Source organism: Rhinoderma darwinii, chromosome 4 (genome assembly GCF_050947455.1).
Source record: "Rhinoderma darwinii isolate aRhiDar2 chromosome 4, aRhiDar2.hap1, whole genome shotgun sequence".
Lineage (NCBI taxonomy): Eukaryota > Metazoa > Chordata > Amphibia > Anura > Rhinodermatidae > Rhinoderma > Rhinoderma darwinii.
The window spans coordinates 71,777,661-71,800,471 of NC_134690.1; positions in this window are offsets into that span (position 1 = coordinate 71,777,661).

Below are 22,811 nucleotides of genomic sequence, written 5' to 3' on the forward strand. Positions count from 1 at the left end.
CCTCATGTACACACATATTACAGCTTATTCCTAAAAGTCTACCTTTAAAATAGACTACCACTGTGTGTAGATAAATGTCCCACTTTAATGCCCCCAATCAAATTATGTGATTGAATTCAACATTGTGTGATTGATAAATAACACATTGGGGATCATTTATCTTCCCCACTGTAGCATGACACAGTTTCATTAACAGGGCACTATCTGCCATTGACTTAAAGGGGTTTTCCCATCAGAGGCATTTATGACATATCCATAGAATATGTCATAAATGTGAGATAGATGCGGATCCAACTTCTGGGACCCGCACCTATCTCTAGAATGGGGCCCCTAAATCCCTTTCTACCTCTCTGCATTATGGCTGAATCCTGTGATTTACGACCATGAATTACGGATACTGCGTAGCTCGCTGAGCTACGCTGTTTCCGTAAGTCCCATAGAACTGAATGGTTTTTACAGAAACAGCATAGCTCGCATGCTACGCTGCTTCCGTAACTGCTATTCACTACTATGGTCGGAAATCACACGCTTCAGACACAACACTGAGTAGTAGAACCGGGTTTAGGGGGCTCCGTTCTCGAGATAGGTGCGGTTCCCAGAGGTAGGACCCGCATCTATCTGACATTTATGACATATCCTGTGAATATACCATAAATGTCTCTGATGGGAAAACCCCTTTAAAGAGGATCTGTCACCAGATTTTGCAACCCCTATCTCCTATTGCAGCAGATCGGCGCTGCAATGGAGATAAGAGTAACGTTTTTTGTTTTTTTTAAACAAGCATTTTTGGCCAAGTTATGACCATTTTTATATTTATGTAAATGAGGCTTTCTAAAGTACAACTGGGCGTGTTTACAGTAAAAGTACAACTGGGCGTGTATTGTGTTCGTTACATCGGGGCGTTTTTACTTCTTTTACTAGCTGGGCGTTGTGTATAGAAGTATCATCCACTTCTCTAAACAACGCCCATCTTCTGGCAGTGCAGACACACAGCGTGTTCTCGAGAGATCACGCTGTGACGTCACTCACTTCCTGCCCCAGGTCCTGCATCGTGTCGGACGAGCGAGGACACATCGGCACCAGAGGCTACAGTTGATTCTGCAGCAGCATCAGCGTTTGCAGGTAAGTCGATGTAGCTACTTACCTGCAAACGCTGATGCTGCTGCAGAATTAACTGTAGCCTCTGGTGCCGATGTGTCCTCGCTCGTCCGACACGATGCAGGACCTGGGGCAGCAAGTGAGTGACATCACAGTGTGATCTCTCGAGAACATGCTGTGTCTGCACTGCCAGAAGCTGGACGTTGTTTAGAGAAGTGGATGATACTTCTATACACAATGCCCAGCTAGTAAAAACGCCCCGATGTAACGAACACAATACACGCCCAGTTGTACTTTTACTGTAAACACGCCCAGTTGTACTTTAGAAAGCCTCATTTACATAAATATAAAAATGGTCATAACTTGGCCAAAAATGCTCGTTTAAAAAAAAACTAAAAACGTTACTCTTATCTCCATTGCAGCGCCGATCTGCTGCAATAGGAGATAGGGGTTGCAAAATCTGGTGACAGAGCCTCTTTAAGGCCCTATTGCAGAGGCCAGTGATCGGGCAAACGAGCGTTCATATGGATGCTCGTACTCGATCATTGCCCAATGATCAACCATTGAACGAGCAAATGCTTGTTCATCGGCTGATCTGCTCTTTTATGCAGCACTAAAAATCATCATTGTTGGCACCACATCTCCCTATGTAAACAGGGAGATGTGCCGCTGACATGATGAAAATCTTTGGGGACGAATTCATCGGAGTAACGAGCGCTTGTCCTATACACAAGCAATCATTGATCCTTGTGAAAGGAACAAACGAGCACCGATCAACGAGCTGTCCCGTTGATCGGCGCTCATTTTCACAGCCCATATTGGGGCCTTACGAAATGGGCCTTAAGAAAAGTGTCGGAAGTCTTTCATAAATGAGTCACGTTTATAATTCTGTTCCAGTGTAGCTAAACATTTGACAAACTTCTGACATGTCATAGTGACATGTCAGAAGTTTGGATTGGTGGGTGTCCGAGCACTGAGACCCCCACCAATCGCTAGAACGAAGCAGCTGAAGTGCTCGTGTGAGCGCTCAGCCGCTTCGTGTCTGTTTGGCTATTTCCGGAAATGAATGCTTCTGTGTACAGACTCAATAGAAAGTTTGTGAGCCCGTACGCCGATACATCGGCTTTCCGGAAAAAGCCGAACAGAGACGAAGCAGCTGAGTGCTCACACGAGCACTTCAGCTGCTTCATTCTAGAGATTGGTGGGGGTCTCCGTGCTCGGACCTCCACCAATCCAAACTTCTGACATGTCTCTATGACATGTCAGAAGTTTGTCAAACGTTTAGCTACACTTTAAGGAGCAAAAAACAACTTAGTTAAAATCAAAGTTGCGTTTCTATTTACTATCTATACTTATCAGAATATTTAATTAGATATTACATAGCATCCAGTTGAGCCAGTCAGTTTTCAGCATATAGAGAAAGCTAATAAAATTATGTATTTTATGTGGACTAGAGAGGGGCATAACCTTAATGAATATTCAAGAGCAGCCATTTTTTATTAATGCACAAATGAAATTCAGGACGATCATCATCCTGTAAGTTATATGAAGAAAATCAACCTCACACAGTGAAAATGTTATTATTACGCTATTTTACAATGATTGATGTAAAAGATTGGTCAGTTAATTTGAGTTCTGCAGAGAAAATGAGGATTTACCAGTCGCTCCCTGCAAGCAAAAGAGTTGATCGCAGGGGGTTCTACTGGTCAACTGGGGACCTCTTATGCGAATATGGGTTGTCTAAACTGCACAACCACTTCAAGTAACTAATGGATCAAATTACTATATGGAAACATGGTTAAGATACCAATGATCTCTTGCCGTGTTTATCAGAAAAGATTTAAAATCAATCATGGAGTGCTAAAAAAGTTGCAAATACATGTGCAGCCACCTTTTCATTCAGTCTGTTCCCGGGATTCGGCCACCACCAGCTGCCTCAGTGTGTAGAATGGGAGTTAAGAGACCTCTGTTCTCCCAATAGAAGGGAGTATCAATGATAGGAATCCTACCGTACAGACATTTATGCCATATCCTAAAGTGACAAAATCCTTTAACATACAATTAAAGGGAATCTGTCACCAGCATTTCACCTATTGAACTATACATATCCCTCACTGGCCGCTGCTATCAAAAGTTCATTGCCGTTATCCGCTCTTCTAAACTCCTCCTCCGACTGTAAATAACGGTCTGCAAACATTTTGCGCCTTTTATCATAATAATCCGGTGTCCCTTTGTGCGCACACACCAGAAGAGGACATCATTGCACAAGCGCGGGATGTTGTGTGCTGGGGGGAGGAGCTGTCAATCAAAAGTAAGGAGGCGGGGTGAACTCGGAAAGACTTGAGGAATGAAGATTTGACTCTTTTCAAACGAAGATTTGACTCTTTTATGCTCATCAGCATACGGTGTGGGAACGCTAAAAAAATTAATACTAAAGCTACAGAGCCGACTAAGAAGACAATTATAGGTTATATAGAAATTATTTTTCAACCACTACCACCTGGTATTGCTGGTTTAATAGGTGAAATGCTGGTGACCGGTTCCCTTTAAAGCATATTTTAAAATAAATTAAAAAAACAAAGAGGTATGAGAATATAACAAAAGTTAAACATATGCCCTAAATTGGCATATTTTGGTTTGGTGCAAAACAGAATAAAATCAACCAAAAGACAAAAAAGAGTAAGCGTACAGCTTTTTTCATCCAGAACTGATCAAAGACACGGGGAGCTCATTAGATAAAAAGATGCTGTAAAAAAATGCAACAAAACTTCACAGCTTCTGTAAAATCCAGGCTTTTTCTACCTTTCTGATCCATCTCCCCCTCTCTTCTGTCTTCCAAATCCTGTTCAGCTGTCATTCTGATAAGAAAATGGCTGTGTTATTGCCAAGACAGCGATAGAAGTTGCACGTGAAGATGCTGATGAATTTGCACATAATTGGAGAAACTTGGCAGGATCCTGCCGATGGAATATTTCAGGACTTTTGTTGTCACTGGCAATAATTGTGCTTGGCTATCTTTGTATTGCTCAAAATGAGTGCTGTGGTAGAAAGAATGTAATGCAGTTAAAAAGATTATTAAACTAAATTATTCCAATTATAGAGGAGTTTCCCTTACTTTCTTCAACTCTCTGTACAAACTCATATGTGCACTTCTACATATAAATGCATGTGAGAGCATATCCACAATTTTTGTTGAATAACACATCCTCCCTACCCCTTCACCCAAGTATTATAGTGACAATCCAGTCTCCTGACTAAACAGTCATTATGGGTTCTTGCGGTATACTAAGAACTGGCGAGGATTAAAAAAATACCCAAATAATATTCACCACTCCTCCGTTACCCTGCGGCTCCTATTCTGTAGACACAGCTGAGTGAAATCACCAGTTGTGCCCAACAGCTTCATTCACATAGACTGTGCTGACCTCTATTCACCCTATATTGTCATGATCCTAAAGTTAAAAAGAATGTCAAAACTGAATATAGATATTTAGCTCTAACATCATATTTAAAGTGACAGTCACTCTTAGCAGACAGTCTTTTTAAGTAAAGCAGGCCATTTACTAGAAATGTTAGACACTCCTTGATTAAATTGTAATTTACAGGTCATCTGTGAAGGTTGGGGTTCTGTATAAATTAAAACTATAAATCGGCGGATCAATATCTGCCTTGGGCCGAATTTAGACAACCGTAGTATAAGTCCGTGTGACAGCCATTAAAACAACGGGCGTCACGCAAACTCATGTATTTAAACGGGGCTGTTCACACGACCGTTGTTTCAATGCACCGCATGAAGGGTCTGCTGAAAAATAAAACATGTTCTATTTTTTTCCATTTTCACGGATCCCTTGATAGACTCAAGTCTATGGGGATCCGTGAAAACGAGACCCGAATGGGGGCTACTCAGACGTGAAAGCGTTTCCCCACGTTCGTCTGAATTCGGCCTTGCTCTGTGATCTAGGCTTCTATTAATTAAGTGAAGAAGCTATTTTTAGATCCATCCCACCCCAAATGTACACCTTTGCAGGAAATGTTTAAAAAATTAAATCTAGATTTTTTTAATATCTATATTTAAAAAAATATAATTGACTTATATTAAAACATTTTTTTTTAGTTATTACGATACAGCTTCTATGAATCCTCTTTACATAGAAGCTGTTTGTTCGCTATTGGCCGAATCCGTCAGTTTAGCTGAACTGAGGGCTCGGCCGAAAGCAGGTCCTGTGCGTGTCTACCACACAGGATCATGATAAATCCGATCTTATCTAAGTACATCAACTTAGAGGTGATCGTAATTATGGTGATCCTGTGTCCGGATTGCCCGGGGTGCGTATCTGTCATTTGTCAAGAATGATTTTCCATCTATGCCAGCTGTGCCCATAAACTACAAATTTTTTGATTCACTAGATTTGCAGGATTGGCAGCCCCTAGACTGGAGTGGTGTAATAGAATGCCTATTCTATTATAATTAGCCCATATTGAATCCCAGCACAATGACTATACTGCCAAATGGCTAACTTGTTTTTATTCAATATAATGTAATACATTTTCAATTACTTTTGTCTGCATTTGGCTTTCACTTTTTATGCACATCTGTACAATTTAGATAAGGGAGGTTCTCTATTAGGAGTGCTCATGAATGGTGAGATATAGTGGTGGTTCATTCACCAGTACATCTCTTGCAGTGTCACTCATTTTAATTTATGTTATTAAGTATATTATAGTTTTTTTCTCATCAATTTATTTTCAGACTATACAAATTGATATGTTGAAAATAATTGCCCTTGTTGGACTAAGGTGCCGTTTTCATGCAGTTTATGGTTCCGTTTTTGTCTCAGTTTTACAAGTCAAAGCAAGAAGTGTTTTCAAAAAGAAGGAAAGATGTAAAGAAAAGACTGATGCACCTTTTTTTAGTGTCGACTCCTGTATTTGACTCAAAAACCTGAGCCAAAAACCGCATCAAAACCGTGTGATCCTAGTCTTATACTGTCAGCTACTGGATCTTCAGTGTATGCTCTTTGTTTACAAACCTCCCCCATGGATTTTACAGTGCACAACTGATACTATATGGCAGTATGCCTATGTTGAATATGTATAATAGTGTATGGTTAAATTCACAAACTAGGGAAATAAAATATTTCCCCTTTTAGATGATATTTATTACAATAAAAAAAAAATTTAAGTAGAAAATGGAGGTAAAGGGGAGAAATATGATAAAGGATAGGCATATGCAAACACATACGAGACAAAAAATACATTACAGTGCAAGGATTGAGGTGCCTAGAGACTTAAGTGACAGCTTGCTTTCTGGATGAGAGCCAGACTGAATTCAAGATACTGTCACACATGGCTTGTCCCTAAGACTTCTTGACTTTGGGTGACACCTTGAGACATAAGGAAAAATAAACCAAGTCAACCGTGAATGATCCATATACTATAGAGAGCAGAGAGAGACCCAAACATGCCCTTGTCTGCTCTGCAGTTCATCCAAACTCTCCTAATATCTCTGCAGTTCCCTAGTGTCTTACAGCCAGGAACGAAGGAGCACTAGACCTGCTTAGAATTGCTGGAGGTTAGCTAGCAAGTTTTTAACACTATAAGATTTCTATATATCTACTGACCACATTGTATATCCTTCAGTCTACAACACATATTGACATTTTATTCTTTCCCAAGCTAGAGAGAGATCACAAGGATACAGTCATTTCTAAAAATTGTACTTTAATGAAAGTCTTGCTTGGTTTCCACCAGAAAACATGTATGTGGAATTGTTTGGTAATGAACAGTATTAAATGACGAGTAAGATTTTAAGTGAAACATTCAATTTAACTGTGGGTTCATAAGTGCACATTTTATATAGTTAGGGTGTGCATCAGGGAAGGGATCATTGAGCGGAAAAACCTAGTGCAGTAGTTAATCTTGCAAATTTTTGCAGTATACACTGTTCAGCCATAACCCTAAATATACATTAAATCTTTAAACAACTTTTATAGTATAACTTATATATATATATTAACTATGTAATTTAGTTGCTGTTAATATTTTGTCATTTTATCCATTCAAATTCTGTGTAAAGTTACTGCCACTAGGTGTCTCCCGTCCTGTAATCTGCTGTCTATCCCCTGTTGTCAAGCAAAATCCATCCCTACAGAGCAGAGGAAACAGACTGCAGGAAGTGGGGGTGTCTCTTCACAGCAGGAAGGAGCAGGAGGAGAATGAGAGAAACAGACGCTGCTTCCCATAGGAGTCTATTGAGAGGGTAGGGTGAGCAGGAGGAGGGTGCCGGAGCAGAGAGAGAGGAGACACAGGCTGCTGGTAAGTGTTATATGTCACCTCGGTGCTAGATTTTTAGCTACACTGCTCTTTACTGCTGTATAATGTCCTCCATGCTGCTTCTGCTTCTAAAAGTGTTCTACAGAAAGATAGTGGATCAGGATGTTCGCTGCTCTCTGTGTGATGTATGGGGGACATGATAGCGGATAGGCACTAGCTCAGAGAAAACTGAGAATTAGAAATAGAGCCTGTAGATGTAAAAACTGCTAAAAAAAAAAAAAAGCACAATACAAGTAATATAATGGTTAAAAATAATGTTATTCATCATGTACAATTATAAGGCAGCCTTTTCTGAAAAGTCAGAAGAAAAGTTAGGTACGCTACAAAACCTCCTGCATAGTATTGTGTAAGTCCCCCTCATGACGCAAATATGCTCTGACCCATGAAGGCATGGACCCCACAAGATCTCTGAATGTGTCTTGTGGTCAGTGGCACAACTACCTTCGTCTCAGCAGGGGCAGGGCCGCCCATCATATTCTTTCAATTGTATCTATGTCCTAGATATCTAACAAAGTTATCAGAGTTAAGATAAAGATTGCTAAATCTGTATATCCAATATACCTCCCTTTGGAGGTTGTATTCTGGTCTGTTCTTCGGAAACTTTCACTTCTTCCAACACTACCCATCTTAGTCCCTATGTTTTTTCGGTTTCAATTTATAACCTTTAACCTACTTTCTCAGTAGTTCCTTTTGGGTTTGTTCACCGTGTATTCTGATAGCCGACTGATGTTCATTGATACACAATCTCACATTGTGGGAAATTTGTACCACAAACTTTACCACAGGGGCATTTAAACATGTATACCACATTTTTTGATAGACATGTAAAAATAACATCTGCAATATTTGAGTTCACTTCATAGGATGATTTATTGTGCCCTCTTTAAATTATGGAGGAACAGTTCCGATAAACAGGAAATGTACCCATTTTTGGGTTTATAAAAGGTTTGTTTTGATACTTTTTTCATCTTTAAATTTGTTCTTACTAATTGAAACCCCAACAATTTATCTTCCTCGTACACAAATCTTGGGATATCTCTGAATACCACCCAAAATGTCTGATCCTTCTTCAGCATATATCAATATTTAATAATAGTACTTTAAATTAATTTGGTGTGATTGTCATACGTAGCATTGAACATGGGTTGGCCATCACATTTGTACCTGCAGATTTAAAGTGTTTGTTTAGGTTCTTCTCCAGGGATGTGAAAGCAAGTTGATACAATACGTTGTACCGGACTGGCCGTGCATGTAGAAATTTGCACAGGAAGGGGTTTAGAAACACTTATACTGATTTGAAATCTGTAGAAGTAATAAGGGAAATGTTCATAAATGTCTCAGTATTTATGCATTATAGTAGGGTTAATGTTTTTTTGAAGCGGCACATGACGTATCTAATGAGGAGTTGCTTATTTAAGACGTGTTTTATAAGTAGAGCGCATGCCTAAAAAAAGTGGCACATTTCCCTCCTGCAATGTCTCGGTATTGACTAAGGACTTATGCTATAAATCACACATGTCAAACATAAGGCCTGCTGGCTGAATCTGGCCCGCCACCTCATTTTATGGGGTCTGCTGCATGTAAAAACCTGGTTTTTACATGCAGCAACATAACAACAGGACTTCTAAGTCTGAGTGAGGTCGGTGCCGGGAGTGGACTACTCCAGTGGTGCCAGGAGTGGACTTGATCTCACGTCAGTGACGTGAGGTCAGGTGATTGACTCAGGTCACTGGACTGGTTCATTCCCGGGCCAGCATCAACCTCACTCAGACCGCCGCTGCGTGACCTCCTGCTAAATGTGAGTCATGACAGGCAGAGCGGAGAGCGGTAGCGGTAAACTTCCGCTCTCCGCTCTGGGGCTTATGTGGCCTGGGGCGCTCTATGCCCTATGTGTGGGACTATCTACAAGGAGCGGACTTTGTGACACTCTCCATAAGGGGCGCTTTGTTGCACTCTGTGCAAGCTGGGCTGTGTGGCACTCAGTACAACGGCGGCTGTGTGGAACTATGTACAAGAGGGGCTGTGTGGCACTCTGTACAAGGGGGGCTGTGTGGCACTATCTACAAGAGAGGGTATGTGGCACTATCTACAGGGGGTGGTGTGTGTTGGGCTATCTACAGGGGACTGTGTGTGTGGTGCTATCTACAGGGGGCTTAACTGGGGCGTTATTACTGTGTGGGGGCACGGTTACCGAGGGGGCACATTTATTGTGTCGAGCATTGAGGGATCATTATTACCATCTGGGGCACTTTGGATTACAAGTTTGTTTAGACTGGGATGGGGTATAGGTGGGGACTATGCTGGAAAAGCAAGAAACCATGTGCATCGGGAACCGGGAACTCCACTCTTGCCGGCCAGCGGTCCTTTGCTGCTGATTTAATCAATTAACCCCTTAAATGCGGCGATCGACACATTTTAGGGGTCTCTAGCACATCGGCAGACACCGCTCTGAAATTGCGGGGTTTGCTGATGGTTGGCATGGCAACCAGAGGCCAAACAATTGCCTCCATGTCTGCGATGGATGGAAGCCTATCAAGACCAGCCTCCGTCTCGCAAAGAACAAGCCCGTACACAGCTTTTTTGACTGAAAAATAAAAAAGTTATGGCTCTCAGATAATGGTGACACAAAAAAATAAATAATTGTTTTGAGATGCAGAATAAAGTTAAGTTGTCATTTTTACCGCATGGTGAAAGATGTAAAAACAAAAACCAAAAAACAATGGAGGAATCACAGTTTTTTTCCAATTTTCTTTCTGTTTCCCAACACATTATATGGTACTTTAAATGGTGTCGATAGAAACTACAACTCCTACAACTCCTCCCACAAAAGATTAGTCCTCACACCACTCTATTGATGGAAAAATAAAATAGTTATGACTCTTGGAAGGCTGGGAGTGGAAAACTAAAATGAAAAAGCAAAAAAAGGATCATTTCTGAAAGGGTTAATTAATTTCTAATAAAAAAACATTTATGACCACATAGGGGGTATTGCCGGAGAATTTGCTTTACAAATGTTTGGCGGCTTTTTGTCTTTTATCCCTTCTGAAAATATTCCTTGTGAAAATTTTAAAATTCAACATTCTAGTGGACAAAAATGTTAATATTAATTTTACCAGCCTAATTTCTAATATAAGGCCTTCAAAGCCACTTCACAACTGAACTGGTCCCTGAATTTTTTTTTGACATTTTCTTGAAAATGTGAGAAATTGCTTCTAGAGTTCTAAGCCTTGTAACGTCCTAGAAAAATAAAAGGACGTTCAAAAAAAAAGATACAAACATAAAGTAGACATATGGGATATGTGAAATAGTAACAATTTTGTGTGGTATTACTATCTGTTTTACAAGTAGATATATTTAAATTTGGAAAAATGCACATTTTTGGAAATTTTCTCTAAAATTTGAAGTTTTTCACAAATAAATATTGAATTTATCGACCAAATTGTTTCACTAACATAGAGTACAATATGTCACAAGAAAACAATCTTAGAATCGCTTGGATAGGTTAAAGCATTCCAAAGTTATTACCACATAAAGCGACACATGTCAGATTTGAAAAAAATCACCTGTGTCCACAAAGCCAAAACACGCTGTGTCCTAAAGGGGTTAATATGTACAATTATGGTCTGTGTGCGTTGAAATATTTTGCATACATAAAGAAACAAACAAATTCATTGTTGTTGTGTCCAGTCATGTTAAGTTAATCTCGATGAATAAGTGAGTGTGGAGAGGTTAACTTAAGGGCACACACACTGTCATGGGCATTATAAAAGTGTGTGGCACACAAAGATAACGTTTTACTTTGTGGGAGCACTAAGAGGGCACAATTACTGTGTGCTTCACAAACTGAGGCACTATTACTGTGTGGGGCACTAGAGGAGTTCGGTTGTCACTATTAATCTCGGGGGGCACTATCTGTGTAACACTATTTTGCAGCAGAAGAGTACTGTTAAAGACAGTAAAATGGAAAGTTCTTTACAAGGAGAGGATGTGCTAGAAAAGTGAAGAGCTAAATACATTTGGGCAGCAAACTTTACAGAGACAAGTCATGAACGGGATAAGTCGTCGAGGCGGACTGGGTTCAATAAAGAAGAAAAGCGAAAATGAATCATTTCAAGAGAAGAGGTCACCTGTTATTCACTGGATTTAACAGTACTGTATTCATTGCACTGTGTTCACAATGTGACAATACTCTGCAGAGCACCAGTGTAGAACTGGTATGTGACTAATACATGGGCATTGTATGGTGAAATTATTTGTTGAATTGGTCTTTGTGGTAAATACAGTATATGTGGTCATAGTGTGGAGGTATTATTTGGCCCTTATTTAGCATTATTATTTGGTAAGTGCATGACTCTTGTTTGGGGGCAAGGGTAATGCATTTTTGGATACGGGTTCCACGCACAACAATGCTGATTTTCAATGCAAACTAATTTCCAGGGGCAATGTATTGCTGAGACATTATATCTAAGCCAATCATACATGGAGCTGGTAAATGTTTATGATCGAGGGGGGGGATATGCATTTAAAAGTTTTCAAGGGGGCCCAGCCTTTCCTAGCTACACTCCTGGCTGTATCTGGCACCAAGACATAAGCAGCAGATCCTTTAAGTCCTGTAAGTTGTGAGGTAGGGCCTTCAAGGATCAGACTTGTTTTTCCAGCACAAGCCACAGATGCTCGATTGAATTGAGATCTGAGGAATTTGGAGGCCAAGTCAATACCATTAACTCTTTACCATGTTCCTCAAACCATTCCTGAATAAGTGCACAAGGTTTAATATGCTGTTGAAAGAGGTCACTGCCATTAGGGAATTCCGTTTCCATGGAGGACATATTTTTCGTATTTGGAACTTACACAGAGTGAGGCTAAAGTGGGTGCATTGGTTGATGATGATAACATAAAAATATAAAAAGCACTGGGGTCTTCAGGCTGCTCAATATGGGGAGTAGATATAAGGGGTGCAAGGGTAGCAGTGTGGTGCCTGAAAGGTCCCAAAGGCCCCTTTGCAAAGACACCAGTATGATAAATGGCAAATATTAGTTGGGAAATCCTACTACAAATTTTGCATTGGAGCCCTGGAGTGTCAACTTACACCTATGTGCTTTAATATGTGATTTTGATTCCTTTGATTTTATACATTCAACTAAAGAATATAATAGGTTTTTTAAGCCATAAAATTGATCCGACTGCCAATGTATGATCAGAATAAAACAGCGTTCCTCCTCAAATGCAAGGGGGCTTTGATTTCGAACAAACTTGATGAAGTTAACAAGGTTGACATTGATATCTATGTCTCGTCTCCTAGAATGTGTCTCCTCCGAAAATAAGATGTTTCATCATGACAGGCCCTTAAATATCAATATTAATATTGATTATATTATAATATAAATATTATAACTATGTTATAATTAATATTGATTATATTATATAAATATCTATATAATATTTCAAGCCCTTAAATATCATACATGCGGATGATATGGGGCCCTTAAAGAGTGGGGGCAAATCCTGGGCTATCCTATTTCCTTTGCAGAACCTGTGCAGGATTCCCATCTCCAAAAGGACTACTGTAGGATGTGGAGGGGGAAACAAGACCAGGCCTATCTATCCAATGAGGGGCACATTTTTATTCTTTCTATGGGGTTCTCTTTCTTCTATATAAACTACCTACAGGAGTTGCATTAGTACAAAAATAAACACATAAGTATAGGCTACAGTATATCATATTTTACTTCGTTTACATGCACCTTGGTCTAAACTTCCCAGTAATGAATGAAAAAATTAAGGCTGGATCGCCACATTGCATATTTTTTGCAGATTTTGATGCAGATTTGTGAGCCAAAGCTAGAAGTGGTTTCAAAACGAATGAGAAATATAAAGGGAATATGTATAATTCTCCTTCTTCCTGGATAAACTTCTGGCCTTGGTTTAAAAATCAGCATCAAAATCTGCAACAAATACGTGATGTGGGAACGCCGCCTGATAATTCATGAATGTAACTTTAAATGAAAATTAACAACGTGAATGTAATGTTTAAAGCAGGAAAAAATATGCTGTCCTTGAAGACTTGTTACAGCTGTCAAAGAGTTCAGTCTGATATAACAAATAAAATGTAATCCAGTAAATGTGTTCTTATCACATGTGTGGTATAGAGCATTCCGATGTAATGATGTTTATTGTAATATTAAATTCTTATTATGATACGATTTTATGCTGCAGCAACAGTCACAAAATGAAAGGACAATTTTAGTCATTAGAAGTTCAAATTTGATTATATTTTTTCTTATTCACTGACACATAACCTTTTCATTTTTGCTGTTCCGCAACATAATTACATCTTATTTACAAAACATTTTTGTGGGTGTTTTTGAAGGCGGAATGGGGGCAGAAATTAAAACATACTGTACAGTTCTTTTTGTTGCTCCATCTTTAAACTGTTTTCCAGAATTAAAAGTTTTGTCTCCCGAGACCCCCCGACAAACAGCTTATTTTACAGGGGGATTTGAGAGATAACCCTTTTAGCTTGGTTATATAGGTTAAAGTAACATGTACAAAGTAAGATTGGAGCAAGATAAGGACCCTTTTACATTACAGTTTTTTTTAGATCTGAAGGCAGAGTAATGCCGGCACAAAAGAAAAGGGAACCATTCCCTAATGTTTACTCAGGGCCAGAATCACACACACATTTTTGATGCAGCTTTTGGCTCAGTTTTTTAGGCCAAAAACAGAAGTGGACACAAAAGAAAGGCGATGCATCAGTCTATTCTTTATACCTTTCCTTATGTTTGGGTCCACTTCTGACTTTGGCTCAAAAAACTGCCACAAAAACTGCATCAAAATGATATGTGCAAGGGCGACTAGTGACTTGCTTGCAGGCCCTCTAAATTGTCGACTCTGGATGGTACGGTCTGGATGCCATTTTGACTGTTTCCGGCGCGTCACAACAGAGTAAAATTGCACAGTGTAGCTTTGCTGAGCCATCGCGCAGTAGAAGTGGTGCGTAATACATAAAACAGAGGTGAGCCTGACAAACACTGTTCAATGTTGGGAGGATGTGGCATCATCTGAGTTTGTGTGCTGCGTGAGAGTTGGCATAGCATATTGAAGCTGTGGCAGAAGCTGCTGAAGATGACAGTGCTGATCGATAGGCCTGTGGCAGAAGTCCTGAAGAATGAGTGGTGGGTTAAGGCAGGAGTCTCCCCACTATGTGGTGTCCGTTCGTGTGAGCAGTGGTGGGTGACATTGAGGTATCAGCTAGTGCAGGGGTGGGCAAACTTTTTGACTCGCGGGCCACAATGGGTTCTAAAATTTGACAGAGGGGCCGGGCCAGGAGCATTTGGAGGGAGTGTTTGGGCCGGATATACTAAAGCATTAAATGTAGTGTGTGCAAACCTCATAGCACAGTAAGAACACTACAACCCAATTTATTAACTGTCTTTCAAATGTGAAAAATAGCCCTTATCAGTTAATAAATTTGTCTCCATGAATATGCAAGATATGGCATTTACATACTATTTCGCAGATACTGGCTGATATTGTACTCTTTGAAAACCGCAACATCTTCTTGGCATATCAGACATACAGCCGTTGACCGGACTTCAGTGAAGAAGTATTTTGTTGTCCACTCCTTATTAAACACTCGGCATTCGCTGTCCACTTTCCTTCTCTTTGGTCCGCTCATTTTCACAGAAGGGCTTAATGGTGACGTGAAACGAAGTGAAAATTAAAGTGAAATAAAGAGAAATACGCGCCACATTAACAACGGTCAATGTGTTTTGAGTGCGCCATCTATTGGGAAAACGTGGGCATTGCAGGGAAAGGGGAAAAAAAAGGAGGTTTTTACTATAATTTGGACAAGTTTGGCGGGCCGGATTAAAAAGCCTAACGGGCCGTATGTGGCCCGCGGGCCGTAGTTTGCCCATGTCTGAGCTAGTGTCATAGAGCCCGTGGAATTTTTAGTCACGGTCAGCAGAGGGCAGTGTGAACCCACCTTGTCACCAAGGGATTTGACATGGGGCTTAACTGGAGAGCGGAGTCTTAGGGAACCCCTGGTCCTCACCCTTTAACCCCTTTACAAGGATCTGGACTTCGCTGCAGGAGACGGCCCTTCGTGATGTATTGGGAAGAACAGAGTATACATGTGTGGCCAAGTGCATCATTGCCGCTGGCCTGAAATAATGTTTGAGGTCACCAAAATAAGGAGTGGATTCAAAAGGAAGAAAATATATTAGGCCAGACTCACACATGCAGCTTTGATGCAATTTTTTTTTTTTACAAATCCAGAAGTGGATCGAAAAGGAAAGAAAAGACTGATGCATTTCTTTTCTTTTGTTTGCACTTCTCTGTTTAGCTAAAAAGACTAAGGCTTCGTTCTTTTCTGCGTCTGAACTTTCCATCAGGGGAACCCATGAACGAAGCCCTGACTGAAACAAACAGATACCATAGGTTTCCATTTGCATCACCATTGATGAATAGCGCAGTCGATTACGGTATTGATTCCGTCAAAACCACAGAACCCTTACACAAAGGTGACAAATGGAAACCATTTGCGCCAGATCCGTCACCATTGAAATCATTAGTGATGCAAACGGAAACCTATGATTTCCGTTTGTTTCAGTCAGGGTTACGTTCGTAGGATCACCTGACGGAAAGCTCCAACGGAACCCATGAACGGAGCCCTGACGCAGATGTGAACGAAGCCTAAGCCAGAAACTGCATCAACACTGTGTGTGTGATTTTGGCTTAAGGTAACATGCATTTCTTCGTTCTGTTTTTGATGCATATTTTTTTAGATAAAACTAGCAGTGAGCCATAGAGGAAGTTAAGTGTTAGGGTATGTTCAAAACCCCCCGTTAAAAAAGAAATACATGTCACTTCTTGAGCCATTTTTGGAGCCATTTTTCATTGACTCAATAGGAAATCAGCTCCAAAAACAGCCGTTAAAAATGCTGCAAAAAAATGCAAGTTGCTTAAAAAACGGTTGAAAATCAGGAGCTATTTTCCCTTGAAAACATCTTTGTATTTTACGGCTGATTTTAGTTTAGCGTGTGAACATAGCCTAAGAGGAAAGATATATTTGTCCTCAATATCTGCATTCACTCTTGGCTTTGGCTAAAAAAAACTGCACCAAAATCTGCATGTGCAAATCCAACCTTAGACCTCCTTCACACAGGGTTTTTGTCTGGCATTTTAAATTACATGAGAAAACGCATGTAAAAAAACGCCATCCTTTTTTAGGGCGTTTGTACATGCTTTTGATGGAGTTTTTTTTTTTATTTACTTCCATTTTGTACATGCGCTTTTCCTGGTATTTATGAAGTCCTGAAGAGAAGACTAAGAAAAATGCCAGGGAAAATGCCATACCTAGAGCATGCTGCATTTTAAAATAAAACACTGCTAACCCTAAAAACTCCAATAATGGCACAAACCAGAACATGTAGGTTTTTTCATATTTTACCATTTCAAAGTAACTTTAAAATAACATTTGGCAACAGTGTTTTTATTGTGGAAAAACATACAAAGAAGAAAAATGCCTCCGAAAACGCACGTAAACCCTGTGTGTGAATGAAGTCTCTACATGTAATAAAAGTGTAAACTTTGCGTGTCTGTACTAATAATTGGGGGATGAAGTATAAGTGATAGAATGCATTAAGATAATTTTTGGAATTTTTGTCGGTTTGTCTGTTTGTGCACGCATCACGTAAAAACTACTGACCCAGTTCGGATGGAGGTTTTAGTAAAACTTAGAAGTCAACTTGAAGTAACGTTTAGTTTTTATTTCCTCGCAATCAATCAGAAGATATGCAAATTTAATGTTTTCAAAAATTAATTTACATTGCATGGAACACATGGAAACCATGGCAACCAATCAAATTTTTACTTTCATTTTGTTTTGTCTTGGAAAAATAGACCCCAGTAGGTTGTTATGGGCACCAGCTCCAAATTTCATCTATACTGATTGTTAGATAAGGGAGAGGTTGCAAACAATGGATGCGGCGCAGGTGATAGCGTTTTTATACCCCGAATCCCCCTTATTCCAAATAATTTTCCCTTCAGTTTTAAACATGTACAGTTTCCTGTCAGCTGATGTTACGCTATGACCATCAACAAAGCGCAGGGCCAAACACTGCGCGTTGCGGGCGTGGACCTCAGTGTCAGCTGCTTTGCGCACGGCCAGCTCTATGTGGCTCTCTCCCGTGTTAGCAACTCCACCAATCTTTATGCTTGTGGTTCTACTGCTAACATTGTTTACAGGGAAGCGTTGTCGTAGTGAACTGGACTTCTGAAAGAAAACTATTTTTAATTAAGTTTGTTTATTGTCTGGTTTTTTTCACTTTGTTTTGAGTATGGTCCAAGGCTAGGAGTATACTTATAAAAAATGGCATCGATATGTTTTTCAGTGGTCTGCGCATACGAAGTCGAGGGCACAGTTTTTCAGCGGTCTGCGTGTACGAAGTCGCGGGCACAGTTTTTCAGTGGTCTGTGCGTACGAAGTCGCGGGCACATCTAGTCTTAAATATATTTATTTTTCCTGAATTGATTAGCATGTAAACAATGGCTCCATGCAGTAAATGCTGATACAGGATATCTATAGGAACTTCCTGACAGGGGCCCCCCAAAGCAATATTGCTTGGGGGCACATGATGGTACGGGCATATTAATAATAATATTGCTAATTGCTGTGTTTTTTTGTTAATTAAATGTTGTTTTTAGGTGTTTTGTGTTTGGTTTCTCCCCCCCCCCTGTTTTGTATTTTAGTGGTACTTACCTGTCGGCTTCTGGAATTTTCCGATAATCTGCCCATCAACAGGAGTCAGTACCTGATTGGTACCTGGAGAAAAGTACATTTTTGCCTAGCAGATGGAGTTGTTGGTGATTGGCAGTTCGGTATTTTCGGCGGGAAGATTCTCTTTTAAAAATCCACGGTCTCAGAGGTCCGAGGCAAGTTCCTGAGAGTTCCAATGACCAGCGCCCACCCGCCCTTCCCAATGAATTATTCTCCATTGACTGTCGCAATTTTATTTTTAGTTTTTTTTTGTCTCCCAGCTATTGCTGGGTGGATTGATTTATTAAAAGTGGTTTATTTATTATATGTGGTTTTATTATATTGGTTTTAAGTATTTTGTTTTTTAAAGTATTTATTATTATTGATCATTTTGGTAACCCTTAATAAAAACATTGCAGCCTTTTTGTCCACATAGCTGTTGTCGGTGTCTTATTTGTTTTGATTTGAGTTTGTTTTAATTGTGCCTTGTAGTGCCATGTAGATTTAAGGGATGCTGCATCCCTTACCAATGAAAAGGAAACCACTGGTGCCATTTTTATTTGAATAATTTTAATGATAATATCATATTTCAGGTTTTAAATGGATATTCTCATTTCAGACATTTGCCATAAATGTTCGATAGATGTAGGCAGGGACGCCATCAGGGGGATATTAGGGGTATAATGTGAGGGGCCCGGCCAAACCTAATTGAAAGGGGGGCCCGGCAACTGCCGCGACTTGCCTTTGGTAGAAAAAAACAGGCCCCTGCAAAGGGGCCCGTTTTTTTCACCAAAAGAATGTCGTGAGCTGCGAGCCCCCCCTCTCATGGGGGCCGTCAAACACCGCCGACCGATCGCGCGCACCCGCAAACTCCCACGCGTGCGCGTTGGCTAGCGCGCACCCGCGAACGCCCGCACTCGCGACCGCAAGCATGCGCACCCGCGAAAGCGCGCACCCGCGACAGCCCGGGCGCTCGCAGCCTCGACAGCACGCACGCACCCTTAAAGAATGGTGCTGGTTTCGGGAGGCATGTCCGCTGCGGGAATCCTGCAAGGAAAAAAAAGTTTAGACTTGCCCCGGCCGTAGTTTAGGTGACACATCTCTCTCTTCTGATCGTAGCTCCGGCCTCCTGGGATGACGCTGTAGACCATGTGACCACTGCAGCGGTCACATGGGATGAAACGTCATGACAAGAGGCCGGGCTGCGCTAAGAATAGAGGATCGCGTCACCAGGACTACGGCCGGGGTAAGTCTAAACTTTTTTATAAAGTTTTTCTCGTTTGTGATTTTTGCGGCAGAACCGCAGCATTTCCGCAACAGAGGAGCAGCGATTCCACAGAATAAATTGACATGCTGCGGCTTAAAAAGCCACACTGCAGGTCCATTTTTTTTGCAGCGTGTGAATGAGATTTGTTCAAATCTCATCCACTCGGCTGCGACTGTATACGCTGCAGATTTTCCACAATAAAATGTGTTGCATAAAATCCGCAGTGTTCATGCCTAGTGTGTTCCTACCCTAAGGCCGGATTTACACAAGCGTGTGCAAAAAACATGGCGTTTTGCGCATGCAAAAGGTCATAACCGCTCCGTGTGTCAGCAGCGTATGATGCGTGGCTGCGTGATTTTCGCATCATTATGACACTCTGTTTGTATGTTTGTAGCACGTGGTGCTTTTCTGTTTTCATTCATAGTTTATACTGCTGCGGAAGTGCTGGGCGTGATTTTCACGCACCCATTGACTTCAATGGGTGCGTGATGCGCGAACAATGCACAAATATCGGACATGTCGTGAGTTTTACGTAGCGGACACACGCTGCATGAAAATCACTGACAGTCTGCACGGCCCCATAGAGTAACATAGGTCTGTGCGAGGCACGTGAAAATCACGTGCGTTGCACGAACGTATTACACGTTCGTCTGAATAAGCCCTAACAATAAGGCCCAGTTCACAGAGTTTTTGGGCCTTGATATTGACTCGGACACTGCGTCAGAATCAGCACCAAACAACTTCCAAAACCGCCTCCCATTGATTTAATCTGAAATCAATGGGAGCCAGTCGCGGAAAAAAGGAAACGCAGCACATCCTTTCTTGCCGCTGTTCCGCCTCTGACCTCCCATCGAAATCAATGGGAGGCAAAAAATGCATTTTTCGCTGCGTTTTTTGTCTGCTGTCCTCAATCGCAGCAAGATAGTGTGAGCAGGTCAAAATCTGCCTCAAAATTCGGTGCGCGCTTCCAGGCGGTCGCGGGTGCGCGGGCGGTCGCGCATGCTCGCAAGTGCGCACGTGCGGGAGTTTGCGGATGCGTGCGATCGGTCGCGCGGGCGGTTTTTGATGGCCCTCATGACGAGAGGGGGGGCCCGCAGCTCACGACATTATTTTGGTGAAAAAAACGGGCCCCATTGCAGGGGCCTGTTTTTTTCTACCAAAGACAGTTGCCGGGCCCCCCTTTCAATTAGGTTTGGAGGGGCCCCTCACATCAGTACCCCTAATACCCCCCTGATGGCGGTCCTGGGTAGCATGATATAGTGTCGTTAACAGGCGGTGCCACGGTAGGGGGGCCCAGAAAATGTAGCTGTATGGGGCCCTGAAATACCTGATGGCGGCCCTGGATGTAGGTCCCACCTCTGGGACTCGCACCTTTCTCTAAAACTAAGCCCAGTGACCCTCGTCCTATCTTCTCCTGCTGTTGCTGGGCTACGAGGTGGCTGGGTTTTCCAGAAGCAACCGAGCACTTCTATAGGAATTCCGGACACTGGGTAGCAAAACGCACTTGGCTGTTTCCAGAAAACTCAGTGACAGAAGGTAAGATGGGGATATTCGTACCTAAAAAAACAAAGAATAAAAATGCTTGGCTCTATAGGCTCAAAACAGGCAATTTCAGCATTACTTACTCTCTGTTTCATCTAAATTGTAAATAATCATACATTAATCCAACTTGCTAATTCTTTATATTCTATCTATTCATTACAAGAATTTGTTCAGTAATTTTTAACAATACCAGTTTTTAAAAAAAATTATTTATTGAATCCAGAAGGAAATTCACAACCATAAACCACTCTGTTTCTTTTTTTATTCTTTTTATTTTAACGCAAGCAGAGACACAAATATTTATCCTTTTTTTTTACTATTTGAGGTTCTTAGTTATATGGTATTTTTTTAACCATTGTATTTAGTATTGCTGCATTTATCAAGAATTACAGAGCATTAGCAGTAAAATTCAATTGGTCAAAATTACTGGTCCAAGAAAACAGGTTTATTGATCTAGTGGATGTCATACTAAAAACCCCAATGCAACCAATTACAACAATTATGTCTCACACAGAAACAAACCCTTCCCTGGAAAGTGGTAACTTGGATCGATACTCAGATTCATCTTCAATCAATAAAGAATAATTTAGGTCATGTTGCTCTGTATATGGCAGAATCTATTTTCAGTGAACGCTGAATTGTTTTTATTTTATTTGTAAAATCTTTTTATTGATTTTCAACATTAACAAAACAAATATTACATACATATAGTATATATATATATATATATATATATATATATATATATATAGTGTACAAATACGACACAACGTCTTAATGTGTTAAGTAATTACGTTATTATAGTGTACATATCAGCATACATAAAGCAAGAATGAGTCAGATAGAACCTCCAATACCCTCCCCCCACCCCCCTATGCAAATTGATCTCAGGCATATATCCAGCTGATCATGGTAGAATAAAAGGATTATTTCAGAGGAAGGTCACCCATTTCCGTTGAATGCACTATTGTTTCAGCCGACCCAATATATTTGCAATGTTTTCTTTTAGGTACCAGGTAGTTTGTTTGAAAGAGTTCATCAACTCCATAATTTCTTGTGTTCGCAAGTGTTTACAAACAAATGTCTTCCATTTTTTGAAGAATTTTGCTGCATGTTTCTCCGCGGCCCTCTCAGTTTCGAGTTTATCCATCAAAATATATTTCTTCATCTGTGTCACAACCTCAGTCAAAGACGATGTTTGTGGTGTGAGCCAATGCATAAGTATATGTCTCTTGGCCACCAATAGCAGGGCATGGAGTGCCAGAGGGCTATGACATGTATCTGGCATCGAATGAAACAACAGAGATAGTGGGCTGTTATCTAAGGTTATCCCCCAGGTGTCTTTTACCATCGATATGCCATGAAACAAGTCTGATTTTGGTGTATTGCATCTAGGACATGCTATCAGCTTATCGGGTGCGTTAGGGTGTTGAGGTATATTGAAGCCATATATTGCTCTATAGATAAACTTGAAATGGGTTTCTCTCCACTGTTCACAAATGACTGCTTTTTTAACGTTATCCCCATCTTAAGAGAGCGTTCCGAATCAGGAACATCTTTATACCACATTTTTAACATACCAGTTGAGACAGATTCAGCAAGGCCCTCTCTTATACTACTATATATGACTGAGAGTTAACTTTTTGTAACAGTATGTACAATCATCCGATCTAATAAGTTCAATGTGCATTCCAGCGTAACGTCTCAGAGCATGGACTTTAAAAAGGACATCAACCTGCAGTATGCCAGATGACGAGGTGTAAGGATGTTCAAGCTGGATGTAATTTCTGAAAAGGACAAATATCTCCT